This window comes from Abramis brama (assembly GCF_963993115.1).
Source record: "Abramis brama genome assembly, chromosome: 4".
NCBI classification, from domain to species: domain Eukaryota; kingdom Metazoa; phylum Chordata; class Actinopteri; order Cypriniformes; family Leuciscidae; genus Abramis; species Abramis brama.
Window position 1 is genome coordinate 6,117,127 of NC_139966.1, and position 23,100 is coordinate 6,140,226.

The following is a 23,100-nucleotide window of genomic DNA, read 5'->3' on the forward strand; positions in this document are numbered from 1 at the left end:
AATAAATTGGTACAAATCGGAAGGCATGCCGCTTTCAGCATCATGCCATTCTAGGTATATTACTATATTTAATTTTAAGTGTTTACCTTCAGGTATGAAGTATTTAGGAATATTATTAAACCCAAACTTAGAAGACATTATGCTTTCAAATATGGAACCTCTCCTCCTAAAAATAAAAACAAATCTGGATAAATGGGGAAAATTGAATCTTACATTATGGGGTAAAATTAATGTGATTAAAATGGTGGTGGCCCCACAGTTCAATTATGTTTCCATGATGTTACCTGTAAGAATTCCTTCACATATATTTAGTCAATTTGAGAAGATAATTAAAGATTTTCTGTGGAACAAGAAGAAGCCAAGAGTTAATATAAAGAAAATGTGGGCCTCTAGAGACATTGGGGGAATGGCTCTTCCAAATGTGAAACTGTATAATTTAGCATTTGAAATGTCAAGACTGGTCAAACACTGGACAGGGTTGGACTCTGAACTGAGCTGGATCAAGATTGAACAGGAATTAGTGAGCCCTTTTACGCCCATGGATATTCTCTCACAGGGATCAGCTAATAATGGACAGGACTTTCATCATAACCCGGTACTCATGTATTCTAAAGCTGTATGGGTAGAGGTACACAAGATTTGTGGAGTATCTCATTTAAGACAACCATATGCCTCGTTATGGAATAACTCTGCTGCACAGATTGGGAAAAAAACTGTATATTGGAATGAATGGCTTGTCAAAGGCATACACAGGATAAGCGATCTTTATTCAGAGGGAGTGTTTATGTCCTTTGTTGAAATAACCCAAAAATATGGTCTGACTAGGGAAAATAATTTTTGGAAGTATTTACAAATAAGGGATTGTATTACCAAAGGGAAATTTACTCAAAGCACAAATGCAGTGGTGGAGTTTTTAAAATTGTCTGGTACAGCACATAGAGCAGCTGTTTTCTACAAATTATTTAACAATTTAAAAAAAGAGATATGTGAAAATTTGAGGACCATCTGGCAGAGAGATCTGAGTTGTGTCATTAGTAAAGAAGACTGGTGCAAAGTTCTGTCACATTCCAATAAATATATAAGAGAGGCCAGGGGTAAATTTACTCAGTACAAATTAATACATAGATGGTACTTCACTCCTTCTAAACTTCACAGAATGGGAATTATGCCTAATAATATATGCTGGAAATGCAGCTCAGATCCAGGGACATTTCTGCATGCTATTTGGGAATGTGGGACAGTTTACCCCTTTTGGCAAAGAGTACTGGACAATATAGGAAGGTGGATCGGCTTGACAATACCCATGTCACCAAGATTGTGTTTATTAGGGGATCAGTCTGTGTTACCGGGAGTTTTGAAGCATGATTTTGTGGTTATAAAGGTGGGGGTGAATTACAGCTGCTCGAGTGATTCTCAGTGTGTGGAAGGATCCATCTCCTCCAGAGTTTAACAGGTGGAAGGAAAATATGCTGAAAATTGTGTCATATGAAAAATTCTTGGCCAGGATTAATGATGATATGGAGGGTTTTGACAAATCTTGGGGACGGGTTTTTGACTGAGATTGATGGATTTTTTATTGTTTAGTACGCTTCTCTTTTGTTAAATCTATTATTTTTGTGGTGTTACATGTATAGGCACTCTATAATTTGATTTTATTGTACCTTTTTATTTTTATATGTGTGTATGTCTGTAGTGGTTATTGATAACAGGCCCAAAATGTAAATGTGAATTAATCATATGTTTGGAAGCTGTTTTTTTGTTTTTGTTTTTGTTTTTTTGTTTGTTTTTTTGTTATGGGTGTTTTGGTTTTATTTTGTTAAAAAAAAATGTTAAAAATAAATAAAGACTTCAATTACAAAAAAAAAAAATACAAACATGTACATGCAAGTTGTTCACATATTATGGTAGCCCTGTTTGTGCTAAATAGAGTGAATTTACACCTTTGCCATTAATATGTTTATAAGCAACTGAAAAAAGCACAAATGTCAGGGCATGTCAGAACATCTCAAGGACCCCAAAAACCCCTCAGACCCCAGAGGGTTAACCCTCTCTGAAATCAAGCCGTTCGATTTTGTGACGTCAAAAAAACGACGCCCCTCCCACTATTGTGATTGACAGCAGCATTTCAACACAGACCCGCCCTCGCTCATGAGCAGCTGTCTGTCATCATAGTGCATTGATATGCTGGAGAAGAATGGCATCGTCTAAGCGATTGTGGCGTTCTGTTCTTGGGTGTAATAAGGAACACAGCAGTCATATTGATGTTTTGATGTAATATTCCCAAAGCATTGACGCGGAGATTCCCTCAGGATTCCCCACGATCAACGTCCATGCTGTCATGTTTGTGTGAATCATTTCACCAGACTGCTTTACAAACGAGGATCAGTATAAAACTGGTTTTGCTAAGAAGCTGCTCCTGAAAAAAGGATCGGTACCAACTATTTGTGTTCGTGCTGCACCTCCAGAAGAACTGTGTAACATTTTATTAACCTTTATATTAATCTTTGCAAATCGCTAGCACGCTTCAAGATGAATGCGGCTGTTTACACTCAGGGTACATTACGGCATGTTTTCTATGTACGACGTTCTCAATATAATTCATAATCCCACGTTTATAATGAACAACGCGTTATGGTTATTGTGTTATTGTGTTAGAAATGGTGTGCGCACAGAACAGAGGGGCGGGGTGAGCAAAGCTCATTATCATTTAAAGACACATGAACTGAAACGGCGTGCTGAAAACAGAGCTGTTTTTGACCAGGTAAAATTAGTGTTTTCTTACAATACTAATGAGAATTTTTAATTAAAGTATATTACAAACTTTTAATTTAGACCCTAAAGAATCATATTAGCTTGTACAAAAATGGCATTATATGACCCCCTTAAACATATCTGTACATACATACCTATGTCACATAACCTGCTTTCTGGAACACCCCCAGGCCTGCAGAGCAAGTGTTTTTTTTTTTTAAAACAAGGTGACTGAACATATGAATGGTTTTAAAAAAAAAAAAAACACACATTTGTGGCTTAAGCCCCGCAGACCAATAAGCTCCGCCCTCAATGACACTAAAAATTACAAATTTGTGAAAGTCCCTTGAGCAACACCTCGGCTATACGCCCCTTTCCTTTAAAAAGGCAGAGAGCAGGTCTGAAAGACACGACTCAAGTTCAACATTATTCAAGGTAAGTTATTAAATACTACAAAATTAAAGATTTAGAGATTGTGTCAACCATTAGTTTGCATTATTTTAGAGTTTTAGAGCAGATTCATGCAACATAACACTACTGTAAACTCAATGAAAAGCTAAAGAAATGCTCATGGATTGCTATTTTTGAACCAATCCTAAACAATTTTAAGTGAATAAAGAAACCCTTTAAAGGTCCCGTTGCATGCGATTCCATTTTTCAAAGTTTAGTTAGTGTGTAATGTTGTTGTTAGAGTATATATAATATCTGTAAAATTATAACGCTCAAAGTTCAATGCCAAGCGAGATATTTTATTTAACAGAAGTCGACTACAGTGAACGGCTGGATTGGACTACACCCCTCTACTTCCTTCTTTAGTGACGTCACTAGAACCGTGTTTAGACTAAGCTCCGCCCACAGGAACACAGGCGTATTGATGGCGAAATGTCAACAGACGGTTGATGTTTATCTATAATCGGATACCGCAAAAGTTTAATTCGAAGTTGTTAGTTTGCTCTGTCCATTTCACCACGGACTGTTTTTCTAACCTGGGATAATATCAAGCAGGCTTCTCTCAGCGTTTCATACTGACGAAGGGGGCAATTTCAACTATATATTCCAGCAAGCGGTAAGTACAAGTAGTGATTTAATATGGAAGTAGCGATCAACTTAACATCGTTTCTCTTAGTAGGATGAAAATAATCTTACTTAAACTGTGATTAATATACAGAAAGCGATCAAAGAACAATCCCTTTCCTATCGTCCAAGCTGTCAATCAATCACACAGCGCGAGTTTATCTGGACACTTGCCAAAACTCGTTATGAAATAAATGACGCTGTTACACTGCACAACGAAGCTCTTACTGTATTTATATGCCTCATGTTTGCATTGGTGAAATCATTAGTGAGTGCAGAAACTGCGTTGCAATGATAAGATCTTTTTTCACGCGATCAACAGGCTGTCATCTGCTCAATGCTCACTGCAATTTTTTATGTGATTGAAATAGATCTAAATACTTAAACTTCTCACGATTCGTTAATCCCGATAGTTGTAATAGTAAAAACGTATAATAGCTGTAATAGTAAACGTTTTCCAGATAGTTCCACAAGTAATGCCAGATATTTCATATGCAAGCATGTCAGCCAATCACAGCAGAGGGCGTTTACACTGAAGTCTCACAGCAGCCAATCACAGCAGGGGCGTTTACACTGAAGTCTCACAGCAGCCAATCACAGCAGAGGGCGTTTACACTGAAGTCTCACAGCAGCCAATCACAGCAGAGGGCGTTTACACTGAAGTCTCACAGCAGACACGCCCCTTCAAACAGAGTGTTCAAACCAGGGAATGAAATCAGGCTAGGAAATATGCCTTTTATTTCTAAATTATAACAATTTTTGATCTAAAAAACATACTAACATTATAAGGGCACCCCAGGAAACATTATAAAATAATAAAAATAATCCATGGAATGGGACCTTTAAGAATCAAATGCAATAGACTGAAATTTATGTTTCAGCTTTAGAATATTTTAGGATTGGTTCCAAAGAAGCAATAGATAGAAATACACCTCTTTATTCATTCATCCATTCATCAGGGAATATTGGTTTAATCGGTTTTCATCATTATATCCGTTATTCATGGCTGAAATAACAGAGAGATAACATAATTGCAATTAATTATTGTAGTCTATTGACTTTCCAGATTTTTTTGATAAATGGAGGATGGGGAAAACTGATGTAATAATAGCCTACACTTCTACGTCATTATAAATAACATCCCACACTTTTTGTGGCTTATCCAGTGTATAGATAATTTGCAACACGTACTCTCGCACACCAATAATATCGTTAACCCCGACTTTTTTAAAGAGTCAAACGGTCCTCTGAAAATGAATGGTTTGAAACTAAAAACTGGTTTAGAAATTAAATGATACTGAGAGCTGAATCTCTGTTCTAGCCCAAAAAATACAAATATATAAATATTTGATTTGTCTGAAACATGCTGAGGCTCTCATTTTGACAGTCATTTCATAATGCAAACACCGTTTCAGTGTGTAGATCCATAATAACAGTAAATTTAGTTAAAATCCTTTCTATTTTGTTCAACAGAAGTGAACAAGTGAAATACGATGGTACATGCAATACTTCACGCCGTACTTCATAAGCTTGGACCTCGGCACCAAAACACATTTAAGAGGCATATTGAACAACATCAGCGAATTCCAGCTCATCATCTGAGACATGCTGATATAAATGTCACGGCACATTTGATGATAGAGCATCATGGTCCAGAGGAAGCTGTGAAGATCACACTTCACGCCCTGAGGCAGATGAAAAAGAGGCGGCTGATTAGACACTTGAAGGAATTGATCAGGCAAGGTAATAAATGCGGTTGCTCCTCCACAAAGAAATGAATAAGTGGAGCTTCTTGTACCTTTGTTCATTATTCATGAGTCATATACAAAGGCGTATGCAATGTCATCCAAGCATGGAAATTACCTAAACATTAATGCAGGTTAACAGTTGTAGAAATACAAAAGTTGTAGCCAATAGTACAGTCTGCATGTGCTGACTTTTTTAGAACTAAAATATGCAACACAAAATAATTGAAAGAAGTTTTAAAAGAAATTGTATTAATTGTTCATTTATTATTAACCAAAAAAAAAGCTGAGGACATCTTAGACGAGGTGCTGCATCAGATTAGAGAAGATAATAAATAAAGGAAATGTGTCACATGTCAAAAGTAGTAGTGTAAGCAAATATATAAATAATATATATAAGTGTACCATGCAAGCCAAGGGCATAAGAGCATGCTTTCTAAACATTTATTCTTATCATTTAAAGATGATGATAATCATCATTCTTCTTCTGAAGAAGAAGAAGAAGAAGAAGAAGAAGAAGAAGACGAAGAAGAAAATGAAGAAGAAGAAGAAGAAGAAGAAGACGAAGAAGAAGAAGATGAAGAAGAAGATGAAGAAGAAGAAGATGATGATGATGGATGTGGATATGAAGAATAATAAAAAATAACAGCCGTATTAATGTGCCGTATTGAGTCGAGGCTTTGAAACACTCCGACACATCTTCACGGTGACCCCTAGTGGACAGAAAAGTGTAATTGCAACAAAAAACTGGGCCAATCCTGAGGTGTCGTGAGTTCTGGATATAAAGCCTTTCGCCTCTTCATCCTCCTCCTTTTCTTTTTTTGTTTACAACTGTTTCTCGTCCGCAACTCATCTGAAAGGTAATGCTTGTTCTTTTCTTCTTTACCAGTACGCTCTTAATAAACCAGATACAATAACTATTGTGGTGTTTTCCTTTATAAACCACTTTATTAATAAACCAGTTACAATAACTATTGTGGTGTTTTTCTTTATAATCCACTTTATTAATAAACCAGTTACAATAACTATTGTGGTGTTTTCCTTTATAAACCACTTTATTAATAAACCAGTTACAATAACTATTGTGGTGTTTTTCTTTATAACCCACTTTATTAATAAACCAGTTACAATAACTATTGTGGTGTTTTCCTTTATAAACCACTTTATTAATAAACCAGTTACAATAACTATTGTGGTGTTTTTCTTTATAATCCACTTTATTAATAAACCAGTTACAATAACTATTGTGGTGTTTTTCTTTATAATCCACTTTATTAATAAACCAGTTACAATAACTATTGTGGTGTTTTCCTTTATAACCCACTTTATTAATAAACCAGTTACAATAACTATTGTGGTGTTTTTCTTTATAACCCACTTTATTAATAAACCAGTTACAATAACTATTGTGGTGTTTTTCTTTATAATCCACTTTATTAATAAACCAGTTACAATAACTATTGTGGTGTTTTTCTTTATAATCCACTTTATTAATAATCCAGTTACAATAACTATTGTGGTGTTTTTCTTTATAAACTACTTTATTAATAAACCAGTTACAATAACTATTGTGGTGTTTTTCTTTATAAACTACTTTATTAATAAACCACTTTACTGAGCCTAAGATCACCAAAACAACCAACCAACAATCGATGCAAGTTCAACTGGGAAAGACTAGCAGAACCGGAAATCAAAGAGTCTTTCAATTGTGAGCCTAAAAGCACCCAAGACCAAGATCAACTTCAAGATTCGACTCTTCAAAGCCACTTGCATCTCCATCTTGCTTTATGGCTACGAAACATGGATCCTCACTAAACATCTAGCGAAACGACTCGACGCATACAAATGCAACAAACTGTTACCGCATCATGCTTGGTATAGACCAGAAGAACGATCATATCACAAATGAACATTTATACGAGACGGTTCAACAGGTGCCAATAAGCACAACTATATGCGATCGCCAGCTTAAGTTCACAGGCCACTGCATTCGCATGGCAGAAGACGAACCGGTCAAACGTTTCATCTTATATGAGTCACAGATCAAACCAACAAACAGGCGCGGGGCACCACGAACATCGTACCGCGAACAAATATCACGCCACATCACCGCCAAAAGCATGATCACTCTCAGCGAAAAGGAAATCAGCGAGTTGGCAAAGAACCGGAAAAAATGGGACTGTCTTTTTGCCGCGCCTAGGCAAAAGAAACCGAAAGGAGGGAAACCTCTAGCCTCTAGACCTCTAGCCCAGCTCGACTGATGATGATGATGATGATGATGATGATGATTATTAATAAATCTATGTAATGTTGGGATTAACTGGAGGCATGTTTGTAGAACCCAAGTGCAGTTTATTCAAAATATCCAAAACAAAAAACTAAATAAAAAACAAAGACAGCAAATCAAGAAACATAAAACTCACCGACAACTAGTGATGGCAGTCTGACACTGAAGCTTTGAAACGTGCTTCAAACCATTAACTACAATTCCATTTGAACCACTACTATGGAGCGAATTGTGTCTTTATTACATGCGAGAAAATAAATTATCTGAGTGAGACGGCTCGCGGTGACTGGTCGGAAAGCAACGTGTAGTCTGACATATTTCTTGTCCATCCACGACATGACAAGATTTTTAGGAGTCAAAATCGTGCAATCTGACACCGTGACTATCGTAACAGACACAAAAATCTTGTAATCTGAACCAGGCATATGATCACCGTGAATCATCTTACCCAAACATTGGAGTGTCCGTGCTCAACTAAGGCAGAGGCGGCATCTATGCCGGTGAACCGAACAATGGTATAATGATTCAGTTCGACTCCCAAGACAGGACGATGCTCCCCCGACTGGCCAATAGGAACGTGGCCCCGCCCATGACACAATTCTCACAGTCAAAGCAGAATCCTGACACGAGAGCAAGAAATTGCATCAAGAGCAAAGAAAAGCGTTTTGAGAGAAACACTGAAACACTGACTTATTTTCACACTGATAGCAAAATATATATATCTGAGAGTTTTTTCAAAGTATTTTGAGAGAGTTTTTCTCAGAAATAAAAAAATATATAAATTTGAATTTTTTAAAATTATGTTCTATGAGAAAATACTTTCTCACAAAACTTTTAGTCTCAAATATTATTATTTTTTGCTATTGGTATGAAAACTTTTTCTCTCAAATATGCTTTTTTCTCTCATGAAATGCTTTTTTGCTATCAGTGTGATAACTTTTTCTCTCAAACTTTGACATATGACGTCGGAAGCAGCAACTGCTTCATTCTCTGAATGAATCACCCGAGTGGTTTGCAGGACCACCGCCACACGTTGATTCCCTCTGAACAAATTTTCTCTATATGTGGAGAGGTTGTGTGCAAAAAAAGAAACCGGCTCAGTCCAAAAAGTTTGGAAAAAATATTTTTCCTTAATAAAAATCTTTTAGTGTTCCCTATCCCACATACTCACTGTCCATAGTTACACAAGCACACCAAACATGTGCCATATTTTCCCAGCACATCCTCTGTTTCCCCAAGCACTCTCTCCCCAATACCCATTAAACACAACACACAAATTCATCAAATTCATTCATCTTTATTTGTAAAAAGAATGATATTCCATTCTTAGTATACATGTGCACTGTGTGTGTGTGTGTGTACTGAGGGCTCATTTCAGGTGGACAAGACAGATGTGTACTTTAAAAACATTGATTCCTTAACTCTTTCCTCGCCAGCGTTTCTGATCATTACAAGAATACAAGAATATTTTATTGTATAAATATCTGAAAATGCAATATGTCAAAAGAAAAAACAGACTCTCTGCATTTAATCAAAATCACCCGTTTTAGTCTAGCTTCATGCATTCTTTTTTTATCAACACTTGATGTGTGTAAGTTTAATAAAAAAGCTGAGAAAATCACGTTTTTGTGAAAGACTAGAATCCCGATGGGATTCAGAATAATTGATCAGGAGATCTGGTACTCTTTTAGAAGATGTGTAAAAGCGCCCCCTACCGTATATCAGTGAAAATACGGAAAGCCGGAAAATTCTGTCAATGGCGGGGAAAGAGTTTAAAAAAATTCACTAACCATGCATAAACGTTGTTTGCTCCAAACTACAAACTTTTACATGCATGCTGTTCACATATTATTGTAGCAGAGTTTGTGCTGAATACAGTGTAATCAGACATTAGCCATGAAAATGTTAAAAGTAACAGAAATAAGCACAAATGTCAGAGCATGTTAGAACACCTCAAACCCCAGAGGTTGAACATCTATTTAGACACACAAGAGAAGTAGTTTTGGGTGGCAGGAACACAAAATTGAGTTCAAGAGGAGGCGGCTGTAAACAAGGAAACCTGAGAAAAATATTCTAAATGCAATGATAAATGCTTCTCTGGAAAAAGTAAAGGCATATCATATTTTACATTTTTAACTGACATGAGAAATGAAAGACATACAGTTGAGAGAATGGCAAAATCCAGCAAAACAGGTTCACTTCAACTGTACCTCTGACATTCAGTTTGTTGCTATTAAGTCAGATTTAGTTTCTGTCTCAAAGAAAACAAATATAACAGGTTTAACCCCTAGGGGTCCAACGTGTTTTGGGGCCCTTGAGATGTTTTGACATGCCCTGACATTTGTGCTGTTTTCAGTTGCTCATAATAGTGGAGCGGCTAAGTGATATAATCGTTCAGTTTATGATACAAGCGTGAAAATTGCCGTAAGCAGTCTCCATGGGTCACTTGACAAGAAAATTGTCCGAGCCACTTGAAATTTCAAGATTTATCATTTTTCAAGATGGCCGACACCTTAGTGGAGCAGTTAAGTGATATAGTGGTTCGTTTGGTGATACAAGCATGAAAATTGGCATGAGCAGTCTCTGAGGGTCACTTGACAATAAGCCACCCACAGCTACTTGAAATTTCAAGATGGCGGCCATTTTTCAAGATGGCCACCACCTTAGTGGAGCAATTACAAGCATGAAAATTGCCATGAGCCTATCACCAACTAAATGATTTCTTAAGCCTAAGTGCTCCACCAAGGTGTCGGCCATCTTGGAAAATGGCCGCCATCTTGAAATTTCAAGTGGCTCGGACAATTTTCTTGTCAAGTGACCCAGGGGCGGACTGGGACCAAAAAGTGGCCCTGGACTTTCTGGCCCACAGCAGCCCACCACATCCCACATCATAACACATTGGCACAATAATGTGCAAAATAATTTTTAACAACACTTATAGCATAAAAAATGTAACACAATACAATGCAATTTAAACATTAATTTTAAAGGAACACTCCGACTTTTTGGGACTTTAGCTTATTCACAGTATCCCCCAGAGTTAGATAAGTCCATACATACCTTTTTCATTTCTGTGCGTTCTGTAAGTGTTATTTGACGCACCTATCGCTAGCCTAGCTTAGCAAAAAGACTGTATGTAAATGGATAATGGTAGCATACTAATCCCAATAAGTGACAAAATAATGCAAACATTTTCCTATTTACATGTTGTGATCTGTATAGTCACAGCGTGTACAAATAACAAGGCTATATGAGACAGAGACCATTTTTAATCGTATAAATACTGGGAACTATATTCTCACTAGGCGTAGGAGCACAGCTAACGTTACTTGGGCGGAGTGGCTACTTGGGCGGAGTGATTAACTAATATATATATTTGTATGTTATTTGCAATAATATGTGTGTGTGTATATATACACACTAGGGGTGGGCGGTATGACCAAAATTCTATTTCACGGTAACGATATATATCACAATATAGTTATTTATTTGTTGTTTTTCTGGAAATTCGACAAATAGAGCTTTATATATTAAGTAAACTTAAATGAAAAATACTTCACCTTGTTTGATTACTTTCTTTTATTTGGAACTTGATAAATATAGTAAATGAAAAACTCAACATTTAGATGAACCATAATATAACAAATTTCACAGTTTGATGTGGACAGATCTTATTACTATAACTTCCTCAAGTAATCTTCTCACAGCTATAAAATAAATAAAACTTAAGTAACGGGGAAAAAATACTGCAGAAAATATAAATATGTAAAGACTTGTAAAGAAAACGAAAATATTTTCCCAAAAAAAAAATACCAAACATAAACACATCTTGTATAAAATATTAAAACAAAGTAATCACTTCTTGCTGAAAGTATAAAAATGTAAAATCTTTTTGCAGCAAAAAAAATAAATAAACACTTCAATAAATAAATAAGGAAAAAATAAATATAATAATTTTTACTTGGTCATGATTTGTAATTTGTAATGTGCTTTGAGAATCTCAATCAAAACAATTATAAATTGTGAGCGAGGAATACAAGCTGGTCAACGGTCTCAGGTTTCAATGCTGATCTGCGGCATGTGATAATATTCCCACTTGTGCTGAAAGCCCGCTCGGATGGAGCACTTGTGGCAGGAATACAGAGATATTTTTTTGCCAGGCTGGCCACTCGTGGAAAATTGGCCTCGTGCTGCCTCCACCATTCCAGGGGGTTTGTCTCACCATCAACTTCAACTGTCTGTAAATAGCTGTTAAGCTCCATTTCAATGGACTCTCTTTCTGACTGAGGGTCAGCTTGGCATTTACGGGATTTTATTTTGAAGAAGCTGCCCAAACTCTTCTTCTTTTTCTTAGCAGGAATTTCTTCAGCAGCTTCGACTGGTGGCAATGACGCTCCCTCTGCAGACTTACTTTGATCAGCTCCAAGACTCTCCATCTCTGCTGCAGCTTTGACCTTCATGTAGTCCACTCTCTCTGCTTCTATGTATGTGGTTTTAAAGCGAGGGTCGAGAAGGGAAGCCATGTCAAGCAGCTCCTGGGTGGATTGGTCGGCATATTTCTCATTCAGATAGTCAAGAATCCTCACCTTGATGTCCTTGATGAGCTGGGTATCGTCAACCTGTGGCTTCAGAACCTGCTCATTGAAAAAATGAAGCACAGGTTTCAAGTATGAAACACTCACATACTGTTCCCCAGACAAGGCATCTGTGAACTCCACAAGAGGGCTTAATGCTTTATTCACAGATTCAAGTACATCCATGTCCTGCCATGTTAGAGCTAGATGTCTGGTCTTTTTGTCAGCTTGCAGGACTTGTGTTAGAGCTTTCTCCTGCTCTATGACCCTTTCGATCATTTGTTGCCTGGAGGCCCATCTGGTTGGATTCTCAGTGATGAGTTTATGAGCAGGCAAGCCTAGTTGTGCCTGAGCAATGGCCAGTTCACGCTGTCTTTTCCAAGTATTTGAGAAGGTACTCTCTTGCAGACCCCAACTGCACGATCAACCTGGGGCACTTTCACACCTCTCTCTATGTAGATAGAAACATTGGAAAAGATGTATGTAAGCTAAGCTGTAGTATTATTAGCTGACAATCACACTTTACAAGTAGCATACATTTAAAGGGGTCATATAATATCATTTTTGTACAAGCTAATATGATTATATAGGGTCTAAATTAAAAGTTTGTAATATACTTTAATTAAAAATTCTCATTAGTATTGTAAGAAAACACTAATTTCACCTGGTCAAAAACAGCTCTGTTTTCAGCACGCCGTTTCAGTGCATGGGTCTTTAAATGATAATGAGCTTTGCTCACCCCACCCTTCTGCTCTGTGCGTACACCGTTTCTAACACAACCTAACGCGTCGTTCATTATAAACGTGGGATTATGAATTATATTGAGAACGTTGAACATAGAAAACATGCCGTAATGTACCCTGAGTGTAAAAATAGCCGCATTCATTGTGAAGCTGCTAGCGATTTGCAAAGATAAATATAAAGATTAATATAAAGGTCAATAAAACGTTACACTCACTTCAGTTCTTCTGGAGGTTCAGCAGGAACACAAATAGTTGGTACTGATCCTCTTTTCAGGAGCAGCTTCTTAGCAAATAACCAGCTTTTTACTGATCCTCGTTTGTAAAGCAGTCTGGTGAAATGATTTGCGCAAACATGAAAACATTGACGTTGATCGTGGGGAATATTCCTTTCGAAAACAAACTCAGCCACTGCGTCTTCAGCTATACGGATTTAGAAACATCATCAATATGACTGCTGTGTTCGTTATTACACCCAAGAACAGAACACCACAATCTCTAGACGCCATTCTACTCAGCACTCCAGCTATCAACAATGAACGCGCGTCGGCGTGCTATGATTGACAGCTCGCTCACGAGGGCAGGTCTGTGTTGAAACGCTAACTGTCAATCAACCATCGTGGGAGGGGCATGTCTCACATGTCTTACACAATCATTCACTACATCATATCTGTATGTCACTTTCGAACTTATGCACAATGCATTTAGCTGATGAACACCGTGACGTTAAGCCAGTGATCCAGGGGCTGAAGAGAGTTGAACCAGGAGGCAGTACCTATTGTCTGTGTCGTATCTGTTCAGCCATGTATATTTTTAGTTCAATGATATATTGTCAATAAGAGAATGTATTGTTTGTTTAATAGTATTCTTGTAGTCTCTCATCCTCCTTGCATAGAGTCCAATGAATCTAATGCTCTAGTTATTCTGAAGATGAGATGTACATTCCACATGTACGTGACAAAGAACCTTTCAAAAGGCTAAAAGGGTAACCTAATTATTTCTATGGTCCTGGCTGAAGCTCTTGACCCAAGTGATTCACTATTTACCCTGGTCTCAACAAAGAGGGCAGATTTGATGCTTTCTAAGGGTAACATATAGCCTACATTCAGGCCTTTCACTGGTGTTTTGTTTTGCAAGAAAATCAAAAATCATATTAAAGGCATGTATAAAATATTTATTTTTATTTACAAAAAAAACATCCAGCCACTCCAGCTCCAGGACATACTGTAGATGTAGTCAATCATTTCAATGTTCACACTGATGCTCCATTTACATGAGCTACCAATGTTATGACACATCGATAGTCCATACGCAAGCTCCCAGTATTGTGACATAAAACAAGAATCTACTGGTGAATGAATGGCCTGATGTGTTCAGTCTTCCAGCCAGTCGAGGATCATTGCTTCTCCTCGAAAAGACTTAGTAGTCAAACAGCAGCTCCTCGCACAAACGAATGTCTCTCTTTGCCTGGAACAGGATGACATCCCTCTGTCCTTCAGGGAAGTTCATCATGCAGTGGACTGGCCTCAGGTTTGCTCTCTTGGAGGAATGGTTGATCTTCCGGCCCATGGTGTTTTCTGTTGGGTGACACTCGCAGGGGAAAGTCTCAGCGTCCACACAGAGGTCCCGACCACCAGCGTGGAAAAAGAAAAGGTGGGCCATGTCACCCTTGATGGACTCGACCATCTTCTGGCCCTCTGTTCCTGTGATTACCTTGCCATGGTAATCACAAACGATGGAGCCCATGGCAAATGCTTTGGTGGCAACAACTCCTGTGGTCAAAAGAAGGTGCAATTAGTATTCACTCCAGGAGTACAAATATCTGCAAGACAAAAATGGTATGAATTTTTATGTATTATGTTTACATACCTTGTCCTTTTGTGCCAAAGTCCTTGAGGGCCAGGCCTGTCCACTTTTGGTTCTGGATCGTAGTGATGATCCATGGATCCGACTCCACCTGCACCCTAGTGACGGGTCTCCACTTTGCCACTATGTCCTCGGGGTGAGGACAGTTGCCAGTCCAACCCTCTTTTTGGATCAGCAGTGACACCTTGCTTACAGTCGGGAGCCGTCTTGAACACTGGGCTGTCAAAGACAAATGTTAAATTAATATTCTTGTTCAAAATGTGAATTATGTTACTTTGATTATAGAAATATGTATACATTTTTTTTATAATAAAGCACATGAACTTACACAAGAGGTGCTCCTCTCGCTTGGCAAACTGCACAGCCCTCCACCTGTCATAAAATACTCGGTCAGGTGGAAACCCCTCAGCGGTCCGCTTCTTTTTCGTGGGTGGGCTGCTACTCGCCGTCGCTGGAAAATGCAGGAGAAACGCTCCAAAGTCCCTGTCATCCTGATCAGCTGCGCCTCTGCCTCTCTTCTGTTTCAGACCTCTCCTCTCATCGGCCGGCTCATCAGAAGAAGAGCTGAAAATATGAAAGAAGATTTCATGTTCAAACTCTGACAAAAAGCTAGACAGACCTTGGAAGCAGCTGACAAACAGAAAATATATGAATGTTGTGTGTTTTGGATGATGACACATACCATGTCATAGTACTTTGGGCTCTTCTGGCTTGCTGGCTTGAAAAGCTTGGCAAATCATACCTGCAATGAAGAACAAATCTCAGATTAATCCTCAATTTTTTCAACTTTATGTAGTACATAAGCCAGACTTTTAACTTAATCATTTTATATTTCTCTGTACAGTGTGTATAAATGCATACACTATTATACATGATTTTGCTAAAACTTACTGTTCATGAAGACGCCTGAGGTCGCTCGTGACATTGCCAACTGGTATCCCTTGTTTGGACAGGAAAAATCTGCCCTGGTCGTCCACACTGTCCTGCAGACATCCTGGACGAATCTTCTGGAAGTATGCATCCAGCATCTGTGGAGATCAGATATGAAGTTAAATTTCCCGTATTATGCCCCTTTTCACAAGATGTAAAATAAGTCTCTGATGTCCCCAGAGTATGTATGTGAAGTTTCAGCTCAAAATACCCAACAGATAATTTTTTACAGCATGTTTAAATTGTCATTTTTTGGGGCTCAGAAAAACGCACTTTTTTAGTGTGTGCCCTTTAAATGCAAATAAGCTGCTGCTGGACGACCCAGGGGGCGGAGCTTCATGAGCTCGCGCTCAGTCTCTCAGGACAATCTCATCTCACGGAATGATGATAATATCAGAAATGTTCATTTCGAGTCGGACAATAATGCCTACAGAGTCAGAGTGCTGTATAGAGATGAAACAGGTATGGTTTAGTAGTTTAATTACGATTATTATAACGTGTTTGTCATCTGCTTGTGTATGTATCCATTATTTATTAATAGCCTACAAGTCTGCTGTTTCGGACCAGGTCCGAATGATGATCAAACATATACTGATGAGTTTAATAAAGTTTATTCTACATCACACAAAAGATGAAGCGTCAGTTTTACTTCAGAAAATCACGGTAAGAGCTGAGTAAACACAGTAAGTTATAAGAAGTGCGCAAGTACATAAACGAATTTCGGTAGAGTTGAGGGAGCATTTCTGTGGGCGGAGGTTAGTCAAAAAACGGTTCTAGTGACATCACTAAAGAAGGAAGTAGAGGGATGTAGTCCAAACGGGCCGTTCGATGTAGGCGACTTCTGTTAAATAAAATATCTCGCTTGGCATTGAACTTTGAGCTTTTTAATTTTACAGATATTGTTTATACTCTAACAACATTACACACTAACTAAAGTTTGAACCATGGGATCACGAAGAACGGGACCTTTAATGCATACTGAAAACTTTAAGAGATCTGACCTCTGACCCTGATAAGATTCTCCCCAGGTGCTGCATCCTTATCATGCTCTCACCAAATTTGACCCAGTTTATTTTAAAGTATAAATTGCATACCACCTAACTGCAAATTCTTTTTATTCTTTATTTTAAAAGGGACAATGCACATTTTCTTTATTAGTCTTCAAATGAATCAACTAGTATAGTTTATTAGTATAATTTATTGGGTAAGCTTTAAATGTGTGTATCATTAACCATATATTTGAAAATGCTGAGCAGAAATCCTGTTAGAGAACTTACAGCAGAGTCCTCCTCTGTGAGGGAAAATGTTGCACTCTGCTTTGTGGACTGCACCTCCATGTGGATTCGTCCATCAACATTTCTCTTGTTGACCCAGTCTGAAGCCTGGAAAACAAATAAAGAAGACAGTGAGTGACTGACTTTATACACATTGAGGAAACACTGTAAAGTAAAAGTACTTACTGTAAATGCCATCACTGCTTCTGGTGGCTGGAAGTATCTCAGCACCAGGATGGCTTCGCAGAAGTACCGGAACAGCGTCCTTTGGTCTTCTTCCACATGCTGCTGGTCCTGGAGCTTCCTGTGGATGCCCAGCATGTCCGTCTGTGACACTCTGAGGACTCTCTGGCAGTCTTGGAGAGTCGGCTGAGCAGGCCTAGAATGATTAGATGAAACAAAAAACAAATAAGGAGGCGAGTTAGAGATGTTTCTGTATGTGTGCCTGGCAGCGTTCCAATATTAAATTTAAATGCATTTCTGCATTAAATGAAAAGTAATACTAGTTAATAACAACTCACTTTGCAGCGCCTGGTGGTCTGTGACTGGATTCAGCCTGTGCGTCCATGGGGTCATTCAGGATCAAAAAATGCCTTTCACGAAGGTCTTCCAGAAGAGCCTGTCTGGACGCCTCATCGGGGTACCGCTTGACCATGGCGTTGTAGTCCCAGGTTCTGCCTATAAGGGTCCAGGCCTTCATGGACTTTTTGGCTCTCTCCACCTCTGCTTTCCTCTCCTCATCAGTCTGGTTCTTCATGCAGACCCTCAACAGGTGGTTAGGCAGCATCTCCTGTGGCTTGAAACACTGCAGACAGGAAATGATGCGACGATCCTTGTCACTGTGAGAGAAAGAAAAAGAATCCAGAGAGTTGACTTGTGAAAGATATTCTTGATATTTGGTGACTTTGGTCCCACTTTATATTAAGTGGCCCAAATACCTGTGAACTTACATAGTAACTACATGTGTTCATAGTATGTAAGAACAAATGTGTAACAGGACATTGTTAACAACACTTTTTTTACTTCAGTAAGTACACACATGTGTAACAGGAATTATGTAACTACATTTTGTAACATAAATATTTTACACAAGTTGTTTCACTTCCACATGGAATCTTAAATACTGTATATTTTTGATTGTTGTTACAAAATATAGTTACATAATTCCTGTTACATGAATACTTACTGAAGTGAAAAAAAACTGTTGTTAATAATGTTCTGTTACACATTTGTACTTAGTAACTACATGTGTACATAGTGTATATGTAAGTTCACGGGTATTAGGGCCACAATATAAAGTGGGACCCTTTTTCTCATTTATTATCATGAACATGCATGCAAAGTTTCAACATGCTGTTGTGTTTTGTCATATACAAACAAAATTCATATTAAATTCATAGAATAAATTCAAATGTTTACAGTGTATTATGTCAGGTATATCAAATGATCTGAACTTACCACTTGGGAGCCATTCTTCACAGATGAAAAAGCTGGTTTCAACAAGCAGAAAGTGCAGGAGGAATCTGTTGTCTTCACCCTGTTCTTGAAGAACTGAGTAACTGGTGCCTCTGAGCCTCACCTTTATTGACCACTTGGAGTACCACCCCTTTTTCTGCAGCAGGTGATACAATATTTTAAACCTTTACCTGAATAGGCCCAATCACAGGATGAAAATGGGCCAATTTTAAACCACTTAGTGGGCCATCTACACAAATTATGGGCCATTTTCAAACCAAAATTGGGCCATCATGGTTGTGATCATTGGGCCATCAATGGTTGTTTACAGGGCAATAAAATACCTTATCAGCCCATTTCTAAAACTTCTCCAAATAATTTCAAATCTCAAGATGAAAATTATGCATTTATACAAAATTATAAAATCCTGCATTTGATGAAGCCGTTGTGGTTAAAAGTTGATATCCCTGTGTGGTGTGGTGGAGAGCCCAACTCAAGCAGTGCCCATTCATTTATCAATTCAAATCAAAGTATAAACAAGTCATACTGTCTAAGTACAGGATGGAAGAATGTTCTTAAGTGTGGAAATTAGTTGTGGAGCAATCTATTTGTGTTGGGGTTTTTTTGTGACCGGCAAACTAAAAAGATAATATAAGATAATAAAGATAATATAATTAAACTATTTATAATTATAAATAATTGTGGCTATTAAATGCATTGAATTAATAACAACAAGGAACAAAAGATCAAATTAAAAGATTGGTGACTAGTTGTTACTGGCAATGATGGGTTTTTGTACTTATTGAGGAGTCTTCTTCACTTGTCTTGGAATCAGCAGTATGGTTGTGAGTTAATATTGTTGATTGTATAGTTACTGGAATAGGACAACATAATTGTGTGTCAATTGTCTTCTTGATTATAGTAAATGTATCTATTGCTTAAAGGGGTCACCAAACTTTTTTCTCTGGGGGCCACATTATCGTTCCTGACTGTGATGGGGGCCCGGGCCCGGGTCAGTTATATAACATAGAATTGTATGACCCAGACCAAAATGACCACCAGCAGGCCTCATTGTGTAGTAGAGATTACTAGCCTGGCACAGCCATCCCCACTACTATATCCACACTACTATATCAACACTTGATTTCTGGCACATATTTGTTTATCTTTACTAGTGGTTTGCAAAAGTTGTAATCGAGTCTTCACACTTTGTTTTATTTAAAGTTATTCTTCACAAATAACCGTTGGTCCACTGTTCTTTGAAAACTCTGCACTCTCTTCTAGGGGTGGAACGGTACACAGAAGTCACGGTTCGGTTCATACCTCGGTTCAGACATCACGGTTGGGTACGGGTTCGGTACAATGGAGGGAAAATCAAAACAGAAATGCAGAAGGCTTGTGCATGTCTCAGGCTGGACCACCAAAAGAAAAATAAATGTCTTAAGCCTTGGATTTTAAGTAAAGGCATAGAACCAGTTTATTTGTAGTGCACTGACAATAGTTTTATATAATTAGTTCATTAATTCAATTAATAAAAATACCTTGATATGTTTGGTAATTGTACCTGAATTAATTGAAAATTAATCTGATACATTTCAGATTAATATATTTGTTTTCCTTAAAAATGTAATTAACAGTAACTTAAGCACTTTGCAGTTTAAATGATGTCCTGCATAAACTAAATGATGGAGTATGTTATGTTTCTACTGTTCGATCGCGGCCGCGCCTCCCTCACTCACTCACTCACTCACTCACACAAATATAAGTAAACACTTTACGACTTTTCGATCGCGCCCACACCTCTCTCAACATATTCCAGCATTGCAATCTTTACACCGCAGCCTGCTTCAGAGCTTCAGAGCTAAGGCGGGGCTACAGATTAGGTGTCCCTAAGAACCCGCGTATCTAACAGTAGTTACGCATTACATTAATTAAATTGCACGCAAGTTTTATTTATTTTTATACCGTGTATTCTCCGTGTAAATGTATGCACCAAACCGTGACGCCCGTACCATGACGACTTTTGGGGATTGCCTCATAGGGCCAGTTCAAGTATTGGGGGGCAGAGGGGCTGGGGGGCCAGTCAAAGGGGGGTGGTGGGCCTGAGTCGGCCCACGGGCCTTAGTTTGGTGACCCATGGCTTAAATGTATAAAAGGGGGTAGGCTTCAATAAGCTTAAGCTTCTGCCTACTCCTTTTGAGTAGAGCCCTGCACGGGCCTCAAATCTAGGCCCGAGCCCGGCCCTGGCCCGAGACGCTCAGGCCCTAGCCCGACCCGTGTCCGACAGCTCATCAGAATTATCAGCCCGAGTCCGACCCGAGCCCGTTTTTTTTTTTTTTTTTTTACACAGCGGCAGCCTGCCCTATTTGCAGCCATTAAAATAGGTAATTTTTGTTAGTTAGATTTATCTTCATTTCTTTATTAAGTTAATTTAGACAAATATTTGGAGAATTATTATTATTTTTTAATGACGTCCAAGCAGCCGAGCCGACAGCGAGTAAAACATGTCTGATCAATTTAGCCTCTCAAATCAACGCTAATACTTTACTTGGCTACAATAAAATCCATAGATATAAAACAATTCAAGCATATCACACAGACAGTTAGTTTAATAAATGTTTATTTATTAAACCACAGCGAGTAAAACAATCTTTTTTTAAATACTGAGGCAGGCTCAGGCTGCTCGCAACAGTGCTCGCAAACGAAATGAGCAACAGCCTACAAAACAAATTAAATTAAATAAATTATAAACAAACTTGCAGGTTATCTTACCTCAAAAATGCACCACAACATGGCCATTCTTTTTTCCAATAGTTTCCAACAGTTAAACGAAAATAAAGTCCAATCAAACGAAAAACATCAGTAGTTTCCAACAGTTAAACGAAAATAAAGTCCAATCAAACGAAAAGTTAGAACTGTCTCTTACAGAGCATCGTGGAGAAAAAGAATAGCATCCACAGTGGAAGGTTTTAACCCAGTCCTCCTCTCTTCTATCACTCTTCCCGCTGCGCTGAAGACACGTTCGCTGCTGCTGCTGCTGGCGGGGACACTAAACACAGAGCGAGCCAGTCTTGACAGTTGCGGTAGCAGGGTCTCGTGCTGTTTCCACCAGAGCAGCACATCTCGTCCATCACCTTCCATGTTGTGATTGAGGCGCAGGTATTGCTGTACTTCGTCGTCATCCTCGTCGTCCTGCTCCACAATGTTTTCCCACTCTTCCTCAAACTCGGCCAGCGCTCTCTTCTTTGCTGCATGGCCCGCAGCAACATGTGCAGACACAGACATGCTCGCCGCTGCATGAATCATCATTATTTTATAATTATTAGTTGGCCAAGTAGGCTATGATTAATACATTAATTTAGAGGCCTATAATAGCTACTATAATAAGTAACTTGGTATGGTTGCAGGTGCAAATAAAGTGAAATAATAATAATAATAGGCCTGATAATAATAATAATATTAATAGCAATACACACACTTAAAAGAAAATCTCACCGGCTGCTTGATCCGCCCCTTGCACCGCCGTCCCCTCCTCTCTGAAGCGGGCTATCTGACGTTTGGCCAGCTGAAAGATGTCATCCCTCTCGGCGTTGGTAAACATCCTTAACTGACTGAACTTAGGCCATAAGAATATGGCCAGTTTGTGAAGTGGCTGGATGTGGACTTTCTTTATTATCCACTCAAGGTGTCGTTGGCGGATAATCGCTTGGGAAGGAGTGTCCGACACATCTGCCTGGCAATGGTGTTTCAGCTTGTGAAGCCAGGGCACGACGAGGTTCAGTGTTGGGTATTTATCCCCCTCCAACTCCCTTTGTGCGTCGTAGAACGGGCGCAGAAATTGCACCAGGAAAGACAGCACATCAGGGGACACATCGTGTAGTCGCTGGCTCTCACCTCGGCTCTGAAGTATCTCCTGTAACTCTGCGTAGACTGACTCAATTGACTCCAGGGTGAGAAATACGGTGCTAAATCTGGTTTCTGCCATCTGTTTGACAGTTTTTGACAACCGGCTTGTCAGACCTGACTGCTTTAAATATCGGACTAAAGCCTTGGCGGCCTGCAGGGTCTCTGCTACTTCTGGGACTGTTTCTGAAAGCTCATCTGGGTTCAAGGCATGCCGGAGGACAGTGTTGTACAGGTGGTCTTGACAGTCCAGGCGCCGGTATGGGCGTAGAGCGGCAACATAATTAGCGCCCTGATCGGTTACCCAGACAACAGAATTCATCACTGACGCATCAAATCCAAGGACTGAGACTAATTGCTGCTGCAACTCTTTTCGAATATTGTCTGCTGTTTTGGCCTCGTTTGGGAAGCTTGTTGTGGTGAGTACCCTGCTCTTCATGTCATATTGTGGTGTGACATAGTGACATGTGATTGACATGTAGCTTATTTTACGGTGATCAT

The 23,100-nt window shown here is 38.8% G+C and overlaps 1 long non-coding RNA gene across 1 annotated transcript in view; it reads left to right on the forward strand.

Annotated features, from left to right (window-relative positions):
• The window catches only part of LOC311081627, a 525,325-nt gene that overhangs the window by 88,082 nt on the left and 414,143 nt on the right, over positions 1 to 23,100 (forward strand). The window lies entirely within an intron of this gene.